This window comes from Pinus tabuliformis, chromosome 3_2, assembly GCF_031772625.1.
Source record: "Pinus tabuliformis cultivar Carrire ecotype Pingquan chromosome 3_2, CPIR1, whole genome shotgun sequence".
Lineage (NCBI taxonomy): Eukaryota > Viridiplantae > Streptophyta > Pinopsida > Pinales > Pinaceae > Pinus > Pinus tabuliformis.
This window is the reverse complement of record NC_142302.1, coordinates 352,571,455-352,587,676: the sequence shown is the minus strand read 5'-3', so window position 1 is coordinate 352,587,676 and position 16,222 is coordinate 352,571,455. Positions and strand designations below refer to the sequence as shown.

General features: G+C 40.7%; 2 pseudogenes; both read left to right on the top strand.

The window, feature by feature from the left end:
- Window positions 1-1,221: 1,221 nt before the first annotated feature.
- LOC149180918 (transcription factor MYB44-like) lies at window positions 1,222-3,604 on the top strand (annotated as a pseudogene).
- A 4,135-nt stretch (window positions 3,605-7,739) lies between these two features.
- LOC149180917 (uncharacterized) overlaps window positions 7,740-16,222 on the top strand; it is a 79,874-nt pseudogene continuing 71,391 nt past the window's right edge.

Sequence of the window (16,222 nt, the reverse complement as noted above, 5' to 3'; positions counted from 1 at the left end):
GGTGAGCGTTTGAAATGTTACTACCAGGTTATTATTTTCCAGTGTAATTCATGTGGTCGCATAGACAACAATTCTCTTCCTCAATATCTCACTAAGGACTTTTGATTTTGTAGGCCACTTTTTTTTGGTTGTTTGATCTAAATAGAAATTTTCCATGTAATGATTTAAATGGCAATTTTCCCATGGTATTTTCCCACCCATGATATTTACTTATTGTAATGTAACTAAAAAATGTTATAAATAACAAGCGTCTTTTTGTAAGAGGGGGAGGGTCAAGAAAAATGTAGTTGCTATTACTATTTTCTGATCTAATCAAAGTTGGTTCACGACTTACTTTTCTTAGTTTGGGTTATTTTTGTTCTTTTCTTGGTGTGGCAATTAATCAGATATTAAGGCCCTCCCCAAGATCTAATTTAGTGGTATCAGAGCAGCTTTTCCTAACCTAAGTTTTTCCAGATATACGTATCTAATTTGGTGATGATGTTTTTGATTTAATATAGACCTTGAATGAGTTCATGATATGTATATTTGGTTGTTCGATGTCAAGTTTTGGCTGGAAATTTTGTGTGTAGTATAAACCCACTTTCTGCCAGAAATTCTTAAATGCGATGATATCAACGTTCCTGGCTCTATCATGTTTTGTTGAAGTTTTTAATCATGGTTGAGACCAATTTTGTGGCCGAAAGCTAGTGGCAGAGGGTTATCTACTCCCATAAGAAACCATAAGAAACAAAGGATCAAAGCTACGTACTTGGAAATTTTCTTTAATCGTTTGACCTTTGACAGATCTATCTGACCAACCCCATCCTTTTTCCCATGATGAGCGAGGGTAACACTATTGATCCCTCATACAAAATAGTCAATGGAGATGGCAGCTTCAGCTGCTACAAGGCTCAGGGCTTTGGTATCCCCTGGTCTGGTATTGATATTTCTTAGCCTGCTAACATCTACACCGCTGGTAATAGCTTCGTCACATTCTCCATATTGGCTTGACGCGACTATGGAAGAAGGAACCAGGATCTATCCCCATGCCATTAATGATTGTGCTTCTGAAACATGAATCGATCTGAATTGTGGCCTGTTTGAGTTGGCTTAGCTTCCCTAGTTCAAAAATGGTGGACTAAAGTGGTAGTACCCCGAGGTCTGGAGTTCAAATCTCGTTGGAATGAAAGGTGAAATTTTTGTCTCAAGCTTCATTGATTCTGAAAAAATGGCATAGTTATGGCGATGAGCTATGGCATATTTTGTGAATATTTGGATAGGATTAAGGGGCCGTGGAGCCCTGAGGAGGTCGCGTCGCTGCAAAGGCTTGTTCAGAAATATGGGCCGAGGAACTGGACCCTAATAAGTAAAGGAATCCTCGGGCGATCCAGGAAATCTTGTAGGCTACGGTGATGAAATCATCTGAGCCCTAACATAGAGTACATACCTTTTAACCCCTCTGAGGATGTTGTTATTCTGCTGGCCCACGCGCAGCACGGAAACAAATGGGCAATGATTGCCCGATCCCTCCTCGGCCGCACTGAAAACGCGATTAAAAACAACACTGGAACTCCACGTTGCGGAGGCGTTGTACAAGACCCCGAGAAGGGAATCATTATCCACCTGGACGACAAAATTAGTAGCTTAGACATCGCTTGGAAGCCGAGTATGTTGGAATTTTTTGATAAATTCCATAACACACAGACAAAAAATTTCTCTGTTTTTGCACTCTGTTTTTGACACAGAAAAATACTCTTCTTTTAACTCAGAAAACAAGAAAAATTTGTTCTCTGGAAATGGTGTTGCAGCAACGTAGTTTGGTGTTGCAGCAACGCTGTAACTGGTGTAACAACAGCGGTGATTTGGCGTCAAGCCTATTTTTGACTTACGGTGTCCCTCTGCAATGTAGCACATCAACGCTCAAATGTAATTTCTGTGTGTTTAAAAAAGAATGTGCAGCAGCACGAGCTCACATGAATGAAGCCCTCTTATACAACAGTGCAGGGACTGAAAAGTAAGAGACAGGCGCAGCAGCGTAAGGTTACAACAGTGCAGGGACTAAAACACGTGTTACAGCAACTGTCTATGTATTTCATAACTGTGTGCCCGTTGCTGTAACAGCAACTGTTTGCAGACACAGATTGAAGTGCCTCTGAAGAAGGCATGTTGGTGAATCCCTCTGTCAAGAGGAAGGTGCTCTTAAGCACAGTCTTTGAAGAATCCCTCTGTCAAGAGGAAGGTGCTCTTAAGCACAGTCCTTGGTGAATCCCTCTGTTAAGAGGAAGATGCTCTCGCTGTGTTTTGGAGCAGCAATGCATTCTACAGGCGTGTTTCAGCAACTGTCTACCAGATGCTGAAACACGTGTTTCAGCAACAGACTGTGTGACTGAAACTGTGTGTTTCAGCAACAGCCTGTGTGGCTGAAACTGTAATTTTCTGAGATAGCAAAAATTGGTTTGTGGAACTGAAGCGTTCCTGTTGTAATCCCTCTGTCAAGAGGAAGATGCTTTTCAGCATAAATCTTGTGTGAAAATCCCTCTATGTGAGGAAGACGAATTTGTATCAGTTGGTTTACTGTTTATGAATGCAAGTTATTTTTTACGTTGCTGTTACACCGTAAGTCAAAAATAGGCTTGACGTCAAATCACCGTTGCTGTTACACCAAGATCAGCAACTGACGAAATTACGTTGCTGTTACACTGCGAACAGCAACTGACGAAACTGCGTTGCTGTTACACCAGTTTCAGCGTTGCTGTTACACCGCTTCCAGCAAACGATTTTCTGTTTTTCTGTGCAAAAACAGAGTGCAAAAACAGAGCAATTTTTGTCTGTCTGTTATGGAATTTATCAGAAAATTCCAACAGAGTAGCGATGGATTCTCCCACGATGGTAGCAGCGCGCTGGAGAACAACGACCGTAGCAACTAGAAGTGGACTTGAAGTAGATGAAGAGATTAGAAGAATTGGAAATAGAGTAGGGCCCCGAGCTTGAAGCCAAGGTCAAGGTTTCACATCGGAGCGATGCCAACCCTGGACGCATGTTGCACAGGACCGTGCCGGTCACGCCATTTTTCAGTTCATTCGGGAAAACCATTGTGAATCTACGAGAAATGGTGGCTGGCACAGTCAGTGTTGATCCGCCGACCTCGCTGAGCCTGTCGCTTCCTAGACTCGATCCCGCGATCCCCTTCCCGAAGTCATCCACTCAAAAGGACTCACACAACAATATCATAGTTAATAAAAATATTCCTACTCCGTCGGTGGTGGAATACATGACAGCAGACGAAGCGGTGGTGGAGCGACTTAGCACCGTCATCAAGGCCACGGTGGAAAGCACGCTAACACTTGTTCTAAACTCGTCGCCACATGGCTTCAGCCCACCACCTGTGAGCAGCGACTTGATGGCACTCATGTGGGATATCGTTGCAAAAGAGGTGCACAAATATATGTACAGTCATCACCAGCCCGACATGTACACATCGATCTCATCCTATCTCGAGTTCTTGGGAGTTGCTAGTCTGGTGAGAAATGTTGTTCTCAGTAGCACCCTGCATCTTAAAAAATCACAATCTCGAGTTGTAGGTCACGAGTTTAAGTGTCGGGCATGGCCGAAGGGAGCGTGAGAAATAATGGGATCCCACAACTTTCAACCAGGGACTCGAAACTCAGGAATCATGTCATGTCTATACATAATAATTTTTAGAATGAGAAGGTGGTTGAGTGTTGTATAGAGAGAAAGGCAGCACGCACTTTCCATTCACACTCAGCCTTTGCAATAAAATTTCAAGCAACATCCATTACGAAAGTTGGAATTTATCACAAGAGGGAGTGAAGTTGCTGATAATACTGTAAAGCAAACCAAGAAACTTTTTCTGTTGAGAATTTTAAAGTTCTGGAAAATCCCTTGAAAAAAAAAAGGTTGGGGGAAATGGGACCTGTGTCAAGAAATGAATGGGCTATGGTTGGAATGATGGTTCTTGTAGTTTTTCTCTGGGTTTTGGGGGATGCACTCGGGATTGCAAGCGCCATGGAAACAATGCTTGGTCTTTCTATTCTATTACTTTTAGGTGTTTTGGACTTGGGATGACTATTTGAGTGAGAAGTTTTCTTGAGACACTTTATCATGGTTTAGAGTTCTTGTAGGCATGGCGAGCCGACTTAAAAACCTTGTCATTATGCAGTGGTTGCGATGATTTGTTGCTAAATCACTTGCACCATTCTCTTTAATATGGCCAAGAACATTTGAGATCCTTTAGGCATCGTACTTCATGATACATTATCTGTTTGCAAGCCAAACAGGGCATGTTGGAGCTTTGTATTCTGCCTTTCTAGCTATGCATTTAGCAGCTAGGGTGCCTGGGGTTCTTGCAGCACTTGCTTTGCTTATAACACAAATCTCTTTGGGGTTCTTACACACTACATTAGTGGTTGGGAAGCTATCTACTATGGCACGAGATATGTTGAACTACCAAATATTTTCAAAATGGGAATAAGAAATGTGAAATTTGAGTGTTTGGAGGAAGTATTTACATCATCTCATTGGATGGTGAGAATTTACAAATATAAGCCACCATATTTCTACTGGATAGATCGAGAAGTGATCTGGAGGTTCATTACACGGTATCTCTATCCTCGAACACTCGTTCATTATCCTTATGTGTCAACCACACAAAATCGTTTGCCAACAAAGTCCATTTGCTCAGCCACACACTATCCAACTCACAGTTGGCCCACCATCATTAGAGGGTATCTCTATCCTCGACTCTTCGTTCATCATGGTTATGGGTCAACAACACAAACCCTTTTGCTAACGAAGTCCATTTTCTTGGCAACACACTCTCCACCTCACAGTTGGCCTACCAACATTATAGGGTATCTCTACCCTTAGTTCTTTATTCATTGTAGTTACATGTCATCCACAAACCCTCGATTATGGGTCAACCATGCAAAACCATTTTCTTCAACAACGCTTGGTCATCCACAACTCATCTTTGACAAAAGCTTATCTGGAGGGCATTTCACACCATGGGGGATCGTTGCTTCCTAAGGAGGGAGGGATGATCCGAATAGAAATATGCCCATGGTATTTACCCATGGTAATGATCCAAATGGAAATCCGTTCATGGTATTTTCTCGCACATGTTATTTACCCATGGTAATGTAGCTAAATAATGTTATAAATAACAAGCCTCTTTTTGTAAGAGGGGGTGCATAAGAACTTGCGGTCCTTGGCACGCCCACCCGATGTGTGACTTAGCTTGTTGGTGAATGAGCGAAGGAAAAACATGAAGTGCAAAGGTTGGCTCGCAAAGTGCGCACGAACTACACGAACATGGCAAAACGAACACTTAGCATGCGTGAAAAGTAGTGTTAAGCGAGTCACATGTATATACGGTGGACAGCGTGAGCATTCACTTGGTAAAGCCGACGGTGGAAAGATTGTGTTTGGAGTGTTGGCCGATGGGCCGACCGAACGGTAAAGCAAGAAAGGGCGTCAGTTAGCAATATAACGCAGGTTGGCCAAGAGGTGGTTAACCATGTGTGAGAGTGTATATATTGGCACGTTGAGGATGGCATTTGAACATCAAACTTTCAGTTAGGGAACTCGAGCAAGAAGGAAGTGCGCAGTTAAGTGAAGCCGTAGCGAAGAAGGTGAGGCGCAGTTCTATGCGCCCAGCCTTGGGCAAGGCCGCATGAAGGAAATCGCATGGGTCTTAGTCTTGGGTGAGAACATGGGTAGGAACGCCCATCGTTCAAACGAAGGAGCACAGGTGAGACTTGGTTAAGTCGCCCGGCGTGCAAACATAACGCGGTGGTGTCGGTGAGTCCGTCGTGCAAAGGGGAAACAAGGGTGTCTTGGTGACATGGTGGAGTCTCCCACCCATCGTCCACAAGGTTCGGTTGTGAAGTGTGGTAGGCAGCTCGTGTGAGGACGTGCCCGCCTGGCTTGGGCAAAGAATCTTGGTTATCACATGGAGGTGTGAGAAGTTGTAAATTTGGCTAAGTATGAAACTTGGTGTTTCCCAAGTATACTTGTAAAGCTTTGTAACATTGAAAGATTGTATAATATATTATTCGGGCAGACTCATTGTTCAGGGAGTTGCCCCTCCCTTTATACTGTGCAATTGTGTTCTCTTGTATAATTGCTGATGATAATGAATGTGTATGGGTGTTCATTGGTATAAAGGAAACATAATAATTACTTGGTTGAGAAACACAAACTAAGTAGGACATATGGTTAGGCGTAGTCCATGAACATAAGTATTGGTGAAAAGAAAGTGTTCGGTGGTGCCGCACCTCACCAAGAGCAGTTGAAAGACTACCGCCAGCCTGGGGGCGTGACAGGTGGTATCAGAGCTAGTCTGAAGACTTGGAGGAGTCTTGCAGGAAGCTGGGTGAAGCAAGTGTGCATACACTTGGAAGTTGGTGACAGTGAAGCAGGTACTTGCAGGTGAAGGAAGTTGTTTCACATACAAGTGGAACAAGGGCTGGTTCAAGTTGCAGGCAACTTGGTGAAGTTGTGGGATGGTTGAAACTAGATCACAAAGAAGGAAACTGATAGCAATGAAAGGTGACTCTCAGGTTGGATATAGTCATGGTGCGAAGGATGCTACTATGGCATTCATTGAAAAGGTGTTGGAAAGAATGGAGGACTTAGAAGCTTACTGGACTAAGAATATGGACTTCGTCATGAAAGATCAAGAGGATACTTCGAGGATGAAGGAAGAGCTCGATGAACTCCGGACTCAACATGAGTACACTAATCTTATGTGTACACAACTTGAAGTGAAGGTCAAGGAGATTGAAGAGGCAAGAGATGACGGTCTGGCAGAGATCATGATCTTGCAGAAATCTCTTGATGAAGCCAGAGATGAGATCGTGGTGTTGAAGAAGGCCGTGAGGCATAACTCAGGTGGAGGAGTGCCTCATGTGAAAGTCAAGGAACTAGAATCTTATGATGGTACAAGGAGTGCAAAAACTCTTGGAAACTTTCTTTGGGATATGGAGCAATACTTGGAACGCTTCTGTCTATCCGACAATGAGACAATGGTGAAAGTGGCTGCTCAATTCTTAACGAAAGATGTTAAGATGTGGTGGCAAAGGAGGATGGATCAGATTGCCAATGGCAGTGCTGGTGACATAACTTCGTGGGATGAGATGAAGGTAGCTTTGCAGACCCATTTCAATCCTCAGGATGAAACATGGGAAGAAAGGATGAAGATTAAGTTCATAAAGCAGAAAGGGAACCTACAGACATATCAATAGGAGTTTGCAAGTGCGGTTCTGGAACTTCCTGACATGGTGGAGAGGGACAAGGTGTTCAACTTCATTATTGGATTGAAGCCTTGGGAACACAATGAACAGAAGAGGTAGAAGATTAAAACACTTGAAGAAGCTTTTGCTGCTGTGGATAGGTTGGTGGAGCATTATGATGAGACTTTTGATGATAGGAAGAAGAAATCCGATAAGCCAAAAGAGAATAAGAAGGATGATGCTTCGAAATCGGATGATAAGTCGAAGACAAAGAAAGACTTGAAGTGTTGGATATGTGTTGAACCACATATGTTGAAGAATTATCCTTCAAGACCGACAGTGGCTGCTATTGCACAGTTTAATATGAAGAATGAAGAAGCTTCTGTGGGGATGATGCAGATTCTTGGAGCTGCTGCTGCTACAGAGGTGGTCTCACGAAGAGATCCTGAGAGGAACAGTTTGTAGTATGTTCGGATGAAGATTGGGAGTGCTGATATACTCACTATGGTGGATAATGGTGCTACTCACAACTTGATGAGTGAAGATATTGCGATAAGGATTGGGCTGAAATTTGTACCGGTGAAGGCACAAATAAAGACAGTGAATTCTCCCCCTGATTGTGTTCCTGGTGTAGCTGAAAAAATGGACACAACACTAGGTGAGTGGACCGGGAAACTCGACTTCACTATAGTGCGGATTGATGACTATGAAGCTGTATTGGGGATGGAATTCTTGAAACAATTTTATGCTATGATTGTTCCACATTTGAAGAAGTTGTACATTTATGATGGAAGGGAAGATGTACCCATTGGTGTTCCAACCATTGGAGTGATAAACCCTGATTGTATGTTGGCAGTGATGCAAATGGAGGATGAGAAGCAAATGGAAGATATGAGTAAGCAGTTGTCTATGGTTGAGACAAAGCTTATCGAGCAGTCATTGGTCATCAGGACACTATTTGATAGTATCTTGGATTTGTCAAGAAGGCTAGAAGTGGTTGAGGATGATGATGATGAGGAGGAGGTTTATGTGAGGCCGAATGTCTGGGAGGAGGATTGGGTCACTTATCTATAGAGGATGGAGATAGAGGATCCTGACAGATGGATTGAGCTTATTAGTGAGGGTGAGCCTTCACGCTCTAATCCCTCTACATCTTCTTAGATGACATAGAAGATGGGGCTCATTATTAGTTTCTCATGGCAGTGAGTCCTTAAAGCAGGTTGAGCAGGTATGACAGATGGTGCAGGGATGGTTTGGCATCAAGAATCATGACATGTTGCAGATGGGATGGAGTTTCCATGGACCTGAGCATGGGTGAGATTCTTGGTGAGTCCAGGATGTGGCAGAATCTAAGATAGACTGGTGAAGGCATAAGGATGTTCACTCTCATGGCTTGAGCGTGATAGTTGGATTAGCTACCCAACTAGTTCAAACATGGGGTCCGGAAGTACATGGAGAGATGTTGGCATCAGGCAGGCAAGGAGGACAGTTCATAGGATGGGACAACACATGATGGAGATGGTAGTTCTACATAGGTTGTAGGGATGTTTGCAGTATGTGGAGGAGTTGATATCGTGGACCAAGGATGAGACAGTTGTTGATGATGATCTTGGTAGATGGATACCAGGATGGGATGTTGTCAAGGATGACAACGACTTCAGGTGGAGGAGGATGTAAGGACCTGCAATCCTTGGCACACCCACCCGATGTGTGACTTAGCTTGTTGGTGAATGAGCAAAGGAAAAACATGAAGTGCGAAGGTTGGTTGGCAAAGTGTGCACGAACTACACGAACCTGGAAAAGTGAACACTTAGCATGTGTGCAAAGAAGTGTTAAGCGAGTCACATGTATATATGGTGGACAACATGGGCGTTCACTTGGTAAATCTGACGATGGAAGGATTGCGTTTGGAGTGTTGGCCGATGGGCCGACCGAACGGTAAAGCAAGAAAGGGCGTCAATTGGCAATATAACGCACGTCGGCCGAGAGGTGGTTAACCATGTGTGAGAGTGTATATATTGGCGCGTTGAGGATGGCATTTGAACATCGAACTTTCAGTCAAGGAACTCGAGCAAGAAGGAAGTGCACAGTTAAGTGAAGCCATAGCGAAGAAGGTGAGGCGTAGTTCTATGCGCCCAGCCTTGGGCAAGGCCGCACGAAGGAAAACGCATGGGTCTTAGTCTTGGGTGAGAACACGAGTAGGAGCACCCGTCGTTCTAACGAAGGAGCGCAGGTGAGACTTGGTGAAGTCGCCTGGCGTGCAAACATAATGACATGGTGTTGGTGAGTCTGTTGTGCGAAGGGGAAATGAGGGTGTCTTGCTGACTTGGTGGAGTCACCTGCCCATCATGCACAAGGTTCGATTGTGAAGTGTGGTAGGCAGCTCGTGTGTGGGCATGCCCGCTCGGCTTGGGCAAAGAATCTTGGTTATCACACGGAGGTGTGAGAAGTTGTAAATTTGGCTAAGTATGAAACTTGGTGTTTCCCAAGTATAGTTGTAAAGCTTCGTAACATTGAAAGATTGTATGATATATTATTCGGGCAGACTCATTGTTCAGGGAGTTGCCCCTCCCTTTATATTGTGGAATTGTGTTCTCTTGTATAATTGCTCATGATAATGAATGTGTATGGGTGTTCATTGGTATAAAGGAAACATAATAATCACTTGGTTGAGAAACACAAACTAAGTAGGACATATGGTTAGGCGTAGTCCATGAACATAAGTATTGGTTAAAAGAAGGTGCTCGGTGGTGCCGCATCTCACCAAGAGCGATTGAAAGACTACCGCTGGCCTGGGGGCATGACAGGGAGGGTCCAACAGAATGTAGTTGCTACTATTATTTTCTAATCTAATAAAATTTGGCTGATGATTTACTTTTCTGGTTTGGGTTATTTTTTTCTTTTCTTGGTGTGTCAATTACTCAGATGTTGAGACCCTCCGAAAGATCCGGATCATTGTTTCTCACCAAGATGAACAGGAAAATTATGGAAAATGGTTTCTCTTTTTTTTTTCTTTTCATTTCCTCTTCAAATAAATTTTTGAAGAGCTTTAAGTTGGAGCTAATGGTTATTTCATTCCTTGTATAACTAAGCTCTACTATTTCTCTAGTTTATTATTATTATTATTATTTATTCCCTTCATACCTTTTCAACAATGGTGGTAAGGGTTATTCACAACCCTCATTTTTTGTTCCTAGATCATGGCAGTCCTAGTTCCTCGCAATGCTTGACTAGACTATTAGTAAGAAAAATTATGTTGTTACTTGTTTGAGTTTCTAGTTTGTAGTCATTAAGGTATATTTATAGGGGTTTAACCCTGTATCCCTGACATTCTTTTTTGTAGCGAGTTTCTTAAGGTATCCCCTAAGAAAATTCCAAGAATGTTCCTCTATTTTAGTTATGTTGTCAATTCAGTATTGTATTGATGGAGTCCTAGTATTTAAGTCACAATGCTCATGTGACAACTACAATAGTTTTCTTTAACAATTATATTTGTTCTTTGGGTTATTCCTCTTAATATTTTTACCAAACCACAACCTCTTATGTTGATTTGGGGATTTTCTTTAAAGGAAAAAACTCGCTAAAGTACTTAGCCTCTAATATTAATATTTTCCTATTATCAAAGGGGAAATATTGAGTTACTTTTCTTCTTCAATAGGTAAATGGTTCTTCCCTATTGGTCTCATATTTGCTCAATGTTTATGTTCTCATTACTTTAGGTTTATCTTTTCTCTAGATGTAACTCTTTTTTCTATCTATGCACTAGCTCATAGGTAGGTAATATCCTATGCCCATTTTAAGGGTTAATTCACTTGAGAAAATCCTCAATTTTACAGAGGGTTGATTGTTTTAACTCATGTACTTAAAGGTTGGTCTTTACACTTTACCCAACATTCTATGCAGTTTGTGGAATATATCCATTCTACGACTTTATGCATTGTCACCCCAAATTAGGGTCGTGCTTATTTGTGGTGTATTATAGTCCACCCTTTTAGGGTTTTAAATATTTTATTTCATCTTTTTAATATTTGTCCTTGAGCTTTGATGGTTACAGATAAGGCTATAAATCCTTTCAAATTTTATATACAAATGATGTGTTAATTTAATTTATAAGGTTCTCCTCTAGACATATTCTATATGCTTGGAAATTCTTGCCTGGAGAATGTTGTGTGTATTTTCTGATACAATTTAAAATTTTAGTCTTTCAAATAGTAGATTTTCACAAAATATGGCTACTTAATTTGTTGTGGTTCTACGTGTTACATTGTAGTATGTTTTCGTAGGTTTTTTAGAAATTCATTATACATTCAAATAAATCATTATTCTATTGTTATTAGTACTCGGTATTATTATAAGTTATCATTTAGTCAATTGTTAATATGTCGCTAAATTCCTATAGTTTTACTATGTTCAAGAATCTGTATCGTGTTTGCTTTTTTTCTTTTCTGCTTGGAGTTGCAAGTTATATATTATTTTAAAAAAGACCAAAACTTCCTACTTCACTAAGAGATTCTTATTTTATTTTCTGTTTGATCCAGATTTAAACGAGAACACAACAAATTATAGATATAACCATAAATACAAAGATGCAATAGAAATAACACTTCGTTTCATTAATATCAAATACTGAAATATGCTTACAAATAGAATGGAAATAAGACTAGCTCGGGTGATGGTAGCTTAGCTCTGAGAAGAGATGTGGCAGCTACATGCCTCTCAACTGTGTTACAATGAGGCTCAAAGGCCTATTTATTATTGAGAAAAAATGGGAAAACCTAAACATCCAAAAACCTAACCCTAGTATTTAAAGCGCCAAAACTGTGGGCCCCGTTTGCGTAAATTGGTACGTCAACTTCCTAGGGTCGTAACTTTGGGATACAATCTTCGTTTGACTATCATAATACCTCGTTTCGAAGATATTGAAGAGAAGGCTCAAATCAATTTGGCTAGCCAATTTTGAAGAATTTTAGGTTTCTCCGTTTTCCCTAAAAACGTCGTTTAGGGCCTCAAAATGGCTCCAAAAGTTCAGGACCCGAAAAACTGCCAAAAATAGTAAATTGTGCTACAAATAAGGAAACAGAAAAACTGAAAGAGACAGTGTTGGGGGTCTAAGTGGAATAGGTGGGTGGCCACCAATATCCACCTGGATCATTCCTGCCCGCTTAGGAAGCAATGGTCCCCATTGCGTTGAGTGCTTGCATGAGATGGGGAAACTTTTGGTGAACTTGGTCCTTGGTGAGCCACTTTCGTTGGTGAAGGGGTTGGCCTGCTTTCACAACCTGATATAGTTGGATCTTCTGCTAGCGAGTGTTCTTGATCTGTGTGTCCATGACTGTTAGACCCCTATACTACTAGTGTAACCACTTATTGTTGTTAGTACAACCCACTTATTATATTGATGTACCCATGTAGTGCCCATAGTGTTACTATTGTGCCCCATAGAAGCCCACTATTGTTATTATTGTGCCCTTACATTATTATTGTTATGTCGGCTCTAATTATGTTATGACCCCTTAGGCTCCTATATATAGAAAGGAGGTCTTTTCATTTGTATCATCTAAGAATTGTTCATTTATGTAATGTAAAGGAGGTTGCCCCCTCGAAGAGGTTGAATTCTAAGGCATTGATCTATCTTTTCTATCTTTTCTTGAGCTGGTTTCATAACATTTGGTATTAGAGCTTTGGATTCTAGGGTTTCGCTGCTCCAAACAGGTCATCTTGGCATTTTTGATATAACGTTTTTCTGTGACGTTTCAGAAGTAAAAAAAAAAAACCCATTTGAGAAGAAATCGCGCTGAACCCTGGATCCAAATTTAAGATCTTTTGGCGCAATATTTGCAGAGATATGATCCGAGGAAGTTGGTCTTTTTGCAGACTCTTGAATTACATTGAAAATAGGTGACCTGGGGAAAATCGTCATAACTTTCTTTCTGAGCATCGGATTGAAATTTCGCAAGAAGGTACAGAAAGAGGACGGACTGTAGTTTTCTTTTATTTATTTTTTAGAGTCAAATATTGAAACCGTGACACGTGGCACTTCATACAAGTTCGCTCTACCGAACTAGTCTACAATCAGGTCACTGCGGGAGATTGTCCATAACTCTTTCTTGGATAATCCAATTTGGATCAGACTAGTGGCATTGGAAAGAGGACACATAAGGCTACTATAAATTGCAATTTCAGAACTTAAAGATCCAAAAGTACAGAGTTACAGTCGTTTCAAGGTCGAGCTCCTAAAACCAAGAAAAAGCAAGATGAGGAAGTTTGATGGCAAGGATCTAGTAAATTGGATACTTCAGATGGAGCAATATTTTGATCTATATGGTGTACAACTATTACAATAGGTATGTATTGCATCATCATATTTAGAACCAGATCAATTTTTATGGTACAAAGGGCTTTGTTCTCGTAAACAACTTGTTATGTGGTCAATTTTCATGGAGGAAATGATAGCACATTATGAGGATACAAAGAGCAACACCTTCTTTAGAGCAACACCACAACAATTGGAATGAGTAAAAGGGCTTTGTGACATAGTGGAAAGCAAAATTATGGAAACCAAGAAGCGTACCCCTCACAACTATAAAGATGGAAGTGTTGTTTCTCCTAGCCTTCCACAACCTACAAGGGTTACACCACAACAGTTGGAAGAAAAAACAGAAAAAGGGCTTTGTTACAATTGTGATAGCAAATGCACTAAAGGTCACAAGTGTGTTGAGAAGAAATTATTTTACGTAGAATATGAAGAGGAGGAAGAAAAGGATCAAGAAACATCAAAAGAAGAAGATATACGCCAGGACCCCACCCCAGAGAAAGAAGAAACGAATCAGACCATATCTTGTAAAGCATTGGCAAGAATTACCACTCCTCAAACTCTCAAGATAGAAGGACATATCAAGAAGAAAAAGGTACAAGAACTGAAAGATCACATTGAGAAAGAAGAAATGAATCCAACCATATCTTGTAATTCATTGTTCAAAATTACCACTCCTCAAACTATCAAGATAGAAGGACATATTAAGAAGATAAATTTTCAAGAAGTGAAATATCACATCGATCATTAAGAAATGAATCCGACCATATCTTGTAAAGGATTGGAAGAAATTAACACTCCTCAACCTCTAGAGATAGAAGGACATATCAAGAAGAAAAAGGTTCAAGCTGTGAAAGATCGCATCGAGCATCAACAACAAGTTCTCCAACTTTTAAAGGATAACACCACTTCGGTGCAAAATCAAATGAAACAACAGGTAGATCAACATCGTAGTGAAAAATGTTTTGATGTAGGTGATTGGTTATTTTTACTGCTACATCTCAAGCAAGCTATTTATGAGAAGGAAATGTTGGCAATACTACATGCACTTAAAAAATGGAAACCTTACCAAATGGGAAGACTCTTCAAGGATGAGGATGTGGAAGCATTGTTTTGTGCTATTTATATTATCCAACCAGATTGGATAAATGAAGCAAGGGATGAATGGAATAAGGACGAAGAAGTATGGCCACTTATTCAAAAGTTGCAAAAGATCCCAATTCAAACAATATTTCTAGAAATTGAAGAGGAAGAAAAAATCATATTGGAACCTGGAGCAGTCACAGAAACAAGAACCCGACAGCTACGGAATCGATCAATTTTAGAGTATCTCATCAAGTGGAAGAACCTACCCACTGAATATTCCACATGGGAGGACAAGAATTTTATACAGAAGCATCAAGAACTACTCAAGCGTTGAGGACAACACTTTTTGAAGGAGAGGGGCATGTTAGGCCCCTATACTACTAGTGTAACCTCTTATTGTTATTAGTATAACTCACTTATTATATTTATGTACCCATGTAGTGCCCATATTGTTACTATTGTGCCCCATAGAAGCCCACTATTGTTATTATTGTGCCCTTACATTATTATTGTTATGTCGGCTCTGATTATGTTATGACCCCTTAGACTCCTATATATAGAAAGGAGGTCTTTTCATTTATATCATCCAAGAATTGTTCATTTATGTAATGTAAAGGGGGTTGCCCCCTCGAAGAGGCTGAATTCTAAGGCGTTGATCTATCTTTTCTATCTTTTCTTGAGCTGGTTTCATAACATTTGGTACCAGAGCTTTGGGTTCTAGGGTTTCGCTGCTCCAAACAGGTCATCGAGGTATTTTGACTATAACTTTTTTTTGTGACGTTTCAGAAGTCGAAAAAAAAACCCATTTGAGAAGAAATTGCGCTGAACCTTGGGTCTGAATTTTAGAGCGTTTCGCGCTATATTTGCAGAGTTATGATCTGAGGAATTTGGTCTTTTTGCAGACTCCTGAATTACATTCCAAACAGGTGACATCGGGAAAATAGTCATAACTTTCTCTCTAAGCATTGGATTGAAATTTAGTAAGAAGGTATAGAAAGAGGACGGACTGTAGTTTCTTGTATTTTGTTTTCAGAGCCAAAGGTAGAAAAATTGACACGTGGCACTTCATGCAAGTTCGCTCTTCTGGAAAGGTCTATAATCAGGTCATCTTGGGAGATTGTGCATAACTCTTTTTTTGAGAATCCAATTTGGATTAGACTGGTGGCATTGGAAAGAGGACATAGAGGTCTACTACAGGTAGCAATTTTAGAACTTAAATATCTGCAAGTACAGAGTTACAGTCGTTTCAAGATCGAGGTCCTAAAATCAATAAAAAGCAAGATGAGGAGGTTTGATGGCAAGGATCCGGTAAATTGGATACTTCAGATGGAGCAATATTTTAATCTACATGGTGTACCACTATTACAAAAGGTATGTATTGCATCTTCATATTTAGAACCGGATCAACTTTTGTGGTATAAAGGGCTTTGTTCTCATAAACAACTTGTTACGTGGTCAATTCTCACAGAGGAAATGATAGCACGTTATGAGGATACAAAGAGAAACACCTTCTTTAGAGCAACACCACAACAATTGGAAAGAGTAAAAGGGATTTGTGACATATTTGAAAGTAAAATTATGGCAACAA